Consider the following 7218-nt stretch of genomic DNA (forward strand, 5'->3'; position numbering starts at 1 on the left):
ATATGTAAAATAAAGACTGTATCTATGTATCTCTGAGTGAGTAGAAGCACTTCTTGTGAAGAGTATTCTCAAGCCATCACAGCATTCCCGGAGTCATCGTTCTCTTCGCGAGAAGGAAGAAGCGGAGCCATGCAGAATCCATCGAAAGAGAAGAAAGGTACGCCAGAACCACCAAAGGGAGCGGTGGGGGGTACCACAGCAGGGCTTTCGGTGGAGGCAGTCTGGCAGCAAAATGTTTTACTACAAGCGCAGGTTGAGCAACTTGCCAGTAAACTGGACTTACAAGTGCAATTGTTGGAGGCTGAGAAAGCAAACAGGGGTAGCAAGATTGTGCCCTTACACCTCAATAAGTTTGATGGGAACAGTCAGAGATACTCCAGCTTCCGCACAGAGGTGCTATACACGTTGGAGCTGAGGAAAAATGACTTTAAATCAGACCAAGAAAAAGTAGCGTTTGTGATCGCACATCTCGAGGGGAGTGCGAAAGATTGGGTGATTCCTTTGATGGCTGGGAATCACGCTGCTCTGAGGAGCGTGAAGGAATTTATAGATATGATGGACGCGGTGTTCCTGAGTACCTTGCATACTAAGGTCACGTCGCAACAGCTCCTGAGCTTGAAACAGGGTAGCAGGCCAGTAAGAGTTTACTGGGCTCAGTTTGCTACGTTAATACATCAGCTGCAGTGGGCTATGGACTCTCCTCTGGTAGAAGCGATCTTCAGAGGGGGTTTGAACGCAGAGGTGCAGGATCAGCTTGCCAGGATGCCAGAACCCTCTAACTTTGATGAACTAGTGAGAATCTGCCTCCAGATTGGTTTAAGGGAGGAAGCCAGAGAGGCAGAGAGAAAGACTGCAGCCGGAAGAAATTGGCGCGAAAGTCGCATTCCAGAGATTCCAGAGCGCAAAATTGGCGGAGGGCCCAGAAAGAATGGGGAGGAGCCGATGGAACTGGGAGCTGTGCGCGCCAAAACCACTTCGACCGTTAGCACAATGGCAAAAGAGGGGAGGAGGGGCTGGAAGGAGACTAGGAAGTGTTTCCTATGCAGCCAGCCTGGACATATTGCCAAAAACTGTCCAAAGCGTCGTGCCTGGGAGTCCTTGTCAGGCGCAGAAGTGAAGGAGGGTAACGGAGCACAGGAGCAGGACCAGGGAAACGAGACAGCCTGGCTGGAAGAGGAGACCCCCAGCCGGGAAAGGAAGAACTAAGAGGTCTCCGAGCCGGCACTCCAGTCCCTGGAATCACTTTGGAAGTGAAACTACAACTCCCAAATGGGCGACATCTGACTGTTCATGCATTAATTGACTCTGGTGCATCTGCCGATTTTTTTGACATTGACTTGGCCCTGGAGCAGAGACTGGCATTAATTCCTTTAGATTTTCCCTTACAGGTCCAAACGATCGATGGAAGGCCCCTGGTGGCGGGAGATGTCGCGTACCAGACCCCGCCTATGAGAATGGACATGGACCGCCATACTGAGACACTGTCCTTCCATGTGACTAAGCTGAGTGGACACCCCGTGGTATTGGGGATGAGTTGGTTAGCCAAGCACGACCCTGCCGTAGCTTGGCACCAAAGATCGCTCACGTTTGCTTCGGCCCACTGTCTTCAGAATTGTTTGGGGAGAAGAAGGGAGGATTCATTGGGAGTCCAGGGAGCTAAAGTGGGAGAGGAAGGGGTTCACACGGGGGAAGTGAACATACCTCATTACTATGCTGCCTACAAGGACGTGTTTAGTGAGAAGGAGGCAGACAAGCTCCCCCCCCCCACAGGGAGTATGATTGCAAGATAGACTTGGTGCCAGGGGCCACGCTACCCCCTGGGAAGCTTTATTCTATGTCGGAGGCAGAAACGCAAGCTTTGAGGGAGTTTTTGGACGAAAACTTAAAAAGGGGGTTTATCCGAGAATCCACTGCAGCAGGGGGTTCCCCTGTTTTCTTTGTAAGCAAGAAAAACACGGATAGGCTTCGGCTGGTGTGTGACTTTAGATGGCTGAACAGTGTAACGGTACCTATAGCCTACCCATTACCAAAGATTGGGGATTTATTGACGAAGGTCAGGACGGGGAAAATCTTCACGAAGTTGGATCTGAGGGGGGCTTATAATCTGATCAGAATCCGAGAGGGGGATGAGTGGAAAACCACATTCTACACCCTATTTGGGTCATATGAGTTCTTAGTCATGCCCTATGGCTTACAGGCGGGAACGGCCACATTTCAATCATTTATACAGCACGTGTTGGGGTCACTGCTGTACAAGAACTGTGTTTGTTATTTGGATGATGTACTCATCTTTTCAGAAACTGAGGAAGAGCATGTGAAGCACGTTACAGAGGTATTAGAGAGGCTGAAAAGGCATAAGTTGTATGCCAAGTTAGAGAAATGCCAATTCCACGTGAGAGAAGTGGAATTTTTGGGATACCGCCTCTCTACTGAGGGTATACACATGGAAAAGAGTAAGGTGCAAAGTGTGTTAGAATGGAAGCCACCCAAAACGAAAAAAGATGTGCAAAGGTTCATAGGCTTCAGTAATTATTATAGAAATTTTATACCTAATTACGCACAAATCACGGCCCCCATAACCGATTGCCTGAGAGGTAAGAAGGCTTTCCATTGGACTATTGAGGCACAGGCCTCCTTTGAGAAATTAAAGAAGGTGTTTGCCTCAGAAGAATATTTGATACATGTAGAGCCAGGGAAGCCCATGAGGGTAGAAACAGATGCCTCTGACAGAGCGGTGGGGGCCATACTATTACAAGAGGATCAAAAAAAGAACTGGAGGCCCTGTGCCTTTTATTCTAGGAAGCTAAGTCGTACTGAACAGAATTACACAATCTTTGACAAGGAACTTTTGGCTATAGTAGAGTCGTTCCGAGTTTGGAAGCACTTCCTAGCAGGTGCTCAACAGCAGGTACAGGTGTATACAGACCACAAAAACCTAGAGTACTGGAGAAGGGCTAGGCTCCTGAATCAGAGACAAGTAAGATGGGCAGAGTTCCTGTCGGGCTTTAACTTCAAGATAGGGTATGTGCCAGGGGTGCAGAATGCAAGGGCAGATGCGCTATCCAGAAAACCCGAATACATGGAAGGGCAAGAGACTCCCACAGAGAGATATGTGTTCAAACCGGAACAATGGCAATGTGCGGCCACCATAGTAAGGGAGCAAGAACTGCAAACACTCACAGAAAGGGATGAGTATGCACAAAGGAAAGTGTTAGAAATAAGGCAAAACGAAGGCAGAGGGGGGAGTTTTGAGGAGAGAGAGGGTTTACTATATTACAAGGGGGTGTTGTATGTACCAGATGGGGAATTGAGGGCGAGAATTCTTAGACAACATCACGACAACCCGACGGCAGGGCATTTTGGGCGTAATAAAACTATGTATCTGATTACTAAGGAATTCTGGTGGCCCAAAATTAAGGATGACGTAGCAGAGTACGTCAGGGGCTGCGCAGTGTGCCAAAGGGCAAAGGGAGAAAGGGCCGCGGCTGCAGGCTTGCTCCAACCTTTGCCCACACCTGATAGACCCTGGGAGATGGTCTCTATGGATTTTATCACAGACTTGCCGGCGTCTCAGAGAAAGACAGTGATTCTAGTAGTAGTGGACATGTTGACAAAAATGGCACATTTCATACCCTGTACCAAAATGCCCTCGGCGCAAGAAACAGCCAAACTGTTTATAGACAATGTGTTCAGGTTGCATGGAATAGCTTCAAGATTAATAACAGACAGAGGAAGTCAATTTACTTCACGTTTCTGGAGGAAGTTAATGGAGTTATTGGAGGTAGAAGTAAATTTCACCTCAGCTAGACATCCTCAAACCAATGGGCAATCAGAGAGAGTGAATGCTATATTGCAGCAATACTTGAGATGTTACGTAAGTCACCAACAAAATGACTGGGCTGAGAATTTGAGTTTGGCTGAATTTGCATATAATAATGCAGTGCACACCTCTACAGGGGTGTCGCCGTTCATGGCTAATTATGGGAGACACCCCCGAGCATTCCCTGGGAGGGAAGGAAGGTTGTTAGTGCCTGCAGCAGAAGAGTTTGTAGAGGAAATGGAATTCCTACATAGGATGCTGAAGGAGGACCTAGAAAGAGCAAAAATAGAATACAAGAGGACAGCGGATGCCAGAAGGAGGGAAGGAGAGAGGATACAAGTGGGAGACAAGGTTTGGTTGTCGTCCAGGGGGTTACCATTTAAGGGAAGGTGTAAAAAGCTGGAACCCCAGAAGCTGGGACCATTCGAAGTAATAGAACAGTTTAATCCAGTATCCTTCCGGCTCCGCCTACCAGAGAACATGAAAATACACCCTGTGTTTCACAGATCTTTACTATCACCATACAATCCTGCACACAGGTATCAACAGGAGGCAAGGGAAACTCCTCCATCTCCAACAGTGGTAGAGAATGGGGTGGAGGAGGAAATTGAAGAAATCTTGGATTCTAGGTGGTATAGAAATAGGTTGCAATACCTGGTGGCGTGGGAGGGTTGTCCAGAAACTGAGAACTCCTGGGAACTGGCAGAATCCATTCACGCACCAGAATTGCAAAGGTCTTTCCATACAAGATACCCTCATAAACCTAGGCCACACGATTGGCAATTAAGAGAAATTTTTGAGCAAACTGACGAGGAAGAGGGAGATTTCTTTGGTTTTCAATCCTCAGAAGAAAGTGAGAGTGACGTGGAGGAGGAGGAGGATCTTAGAAGAGGGGGTGATGTCATGGTATTGACGGAGTACGAAGGGGAGGAGGAGAGACGAGCAGAGGAAGGGGGGCAGGAAGAGCCAGTGCAGGAAAGGGGGGAAAGCCAGGAGGAGGAAAGGCTCTCAGATGCTGGAGCAGAGCCTCCACCCCGCACAGGAAGTTCTGGAACAGATAGCGATGCAGTGTCAGTTCCATCTGCTCAGGAACGGAGAGGGTTAAAGCGGAGAGGGCAGAGACGTCAGTTGAGAATGCCGTGCCTCTTCTGTTGGAAAAGGGGCGGACATAAATCACTCCGGGAATCTGACTCACAGGATTCGGACGTGTAATTATGTGTGCTGCTTGTACATATGTAAAATAAAGACTGTATCTATGTATCTCTGAGTGAGTAGAAGCACTTCTTGTGAAGAGTATTCTCAAGCCATCACATCCAACCCCGATAATTTACGATTTCTGGAATCTCGCACGCCCGTAGCTGCTCCCACACAGCACAGTTTCTACATCTGTATCTGCTGCTACTTCTGTCTCTGTACAACAGCATTTCGTATCGACTATAAATAATTCGTCCTAACAAACCCTGACTCCCCTCCCAGGAGCTCTCAGCCGCAGCGTCTGCACACGCCGACATCTTTATCAATCATGTATGAGGTTTTCTGAAAATCTGGATATTGAGGATATCCAGCCGGGTTCTGCCACCCACAATTCCTGTCTCGTTCCTTGATCTCAATGAGAAGCAAGAGTTATTTTTAACCTTTTCTGCTAAAAATGCAAACAATTATTGTGTATTCTATTAATTATTATATGTATAATATTATACACATATTATACACTTATGCTTTCCAGTAGTTGTAAAGTAACCGGCACAAAAACTCATAAACGAGAATGCATGTGATAGTATAAAAATTCTTATGTATTAATAAATGATGCTGCAGAAATGAGAGACTTAACTCCTTTATATGCATATGTTTGTGTAAAATTTTGCACATTATTAAACAGGCTTTATTTTCTTTTTTAAAAAAATAACAGTGCATAAGTGGCTGGGACATAAGCTGGGCTCAGTGTAAGATCCTATTCAGGCAAAGCTTGACTAGCTTGAAAGCACCAAGATTCATTTAAAATTATCTCCTTCTCCATCCCTACCTATGTATGTAAATACCTGGTGGATATAAGAAACTGCCAAACCTAGAGAAATAGGTACAGTTCGGCAGTAAGAAAGGGTTCCAGACCTCTACATCTCTTTACAAATTTCATTGTGTTCAGCCTTCCAGTTCATGTAACCTTTTGATGCCATTGTAGGAGTTGTTAAAGACGCACATGCAAATGGCATTCAGATTAAATGGAAACTGAACCACAACGTTCGTTTCAAATAAAACAAACAATGCATGAAACATTATGTCTCGAAACATCTAAGCATGTGTTACATTTTGCATAACGGCCAACTTACAAATTAAAACTCTGAACTGCATGGGATATTATGGCACAGTTGAAGAATTCTTTTGACAGTGGCAATCTTGACATGTGCCTGTTACCTGGCCTGGGCTTTCTTCCAGCATGCTGAAATGATGACTAAGCTTCTGGGGGAAATGCTTCAGTTACAAAAGGAAGGCTGGCAGCAGCGCTAAATATAAAGTGCTTGTTCATAACTTGATAAAATGGCAGAACTTTTAGCAAAAGCACCTATGGCAGTTGGCCTCTATCCTCTCACAGTCAATATGGAACCTCTAATCTGATATGCCTGCCAACAGTTTTCTTAATCTCCCTGATATTACTTAGTTTGGTACATCTGCTACTTCAGATGGTAGCATATTGCACTACCAAAGTATAGCCTTTTGATTTCACTGTGAAGTCTGTAACAAAGGAATACAAAGAACTGAAGGTGAAATAAGCTTTTAGATCTTCAAAAATGTGCATGCTCTGTATCTTCAGGCATAATAACCTACACAATTTCTTGAAACAGGGTGTGAATGAACACAAAGCTCCGCCATGGTTTCTAATAAATTGGTCCAGGTCTACCAATCTTGGACGCAGCCTATGTCATCTTCAGTATGCTTATGGCAGTATTTGTCCTGAGTACATATTTATCAACCTGTATACCCATAGTAGATAGGGACGTGAATGGCGCTGTGGGGTAAACCACAGAGCCTAGGACTTGCTGATCGGAAAGTTGGCGGTTCGAATCCCCGCGATGGGGTGAGCTCCCGTTGTTCAGTTCCTGCTCCTGCCAACCTAGCAGTTCGAAAGCACCCCTAAGTGCAAGTAGATAAATAGGTACCGCTCTGGCGGGGAGGTAAACGGCGTTTCCGTGCGCTGCTCTGGTTCGCCAGAAGCAGATTAGTCATGCTGGCCACATGACCCGGAAGCTGTACGCCGGCTCCCTCGGCCAATAAAGCGAGATGAGTGCCGCAACCCCAGAGTCGGTCACGACTGGACCTAATGGTCAAGGGGTCCCTTTACCTTTACCTTTATACCTGTAGTAACAGTTTTCTGAAGAAAACAGCTGTTTTCCTTTATCATC

This window comes from Podarcis muralis, chromosome 4 (genome assembly GCF_964188315.1).
Source record: "Podarcis muralis chromosome 4, rPodMur119.hap1.1, whole genome shotgun sequence".
Lineage (NCBI taxonomy): Eukaryota > Metazoa > Chordata > Lepidosauria > Squamata > Lacertidae > Podarcis > Podarcis muralis.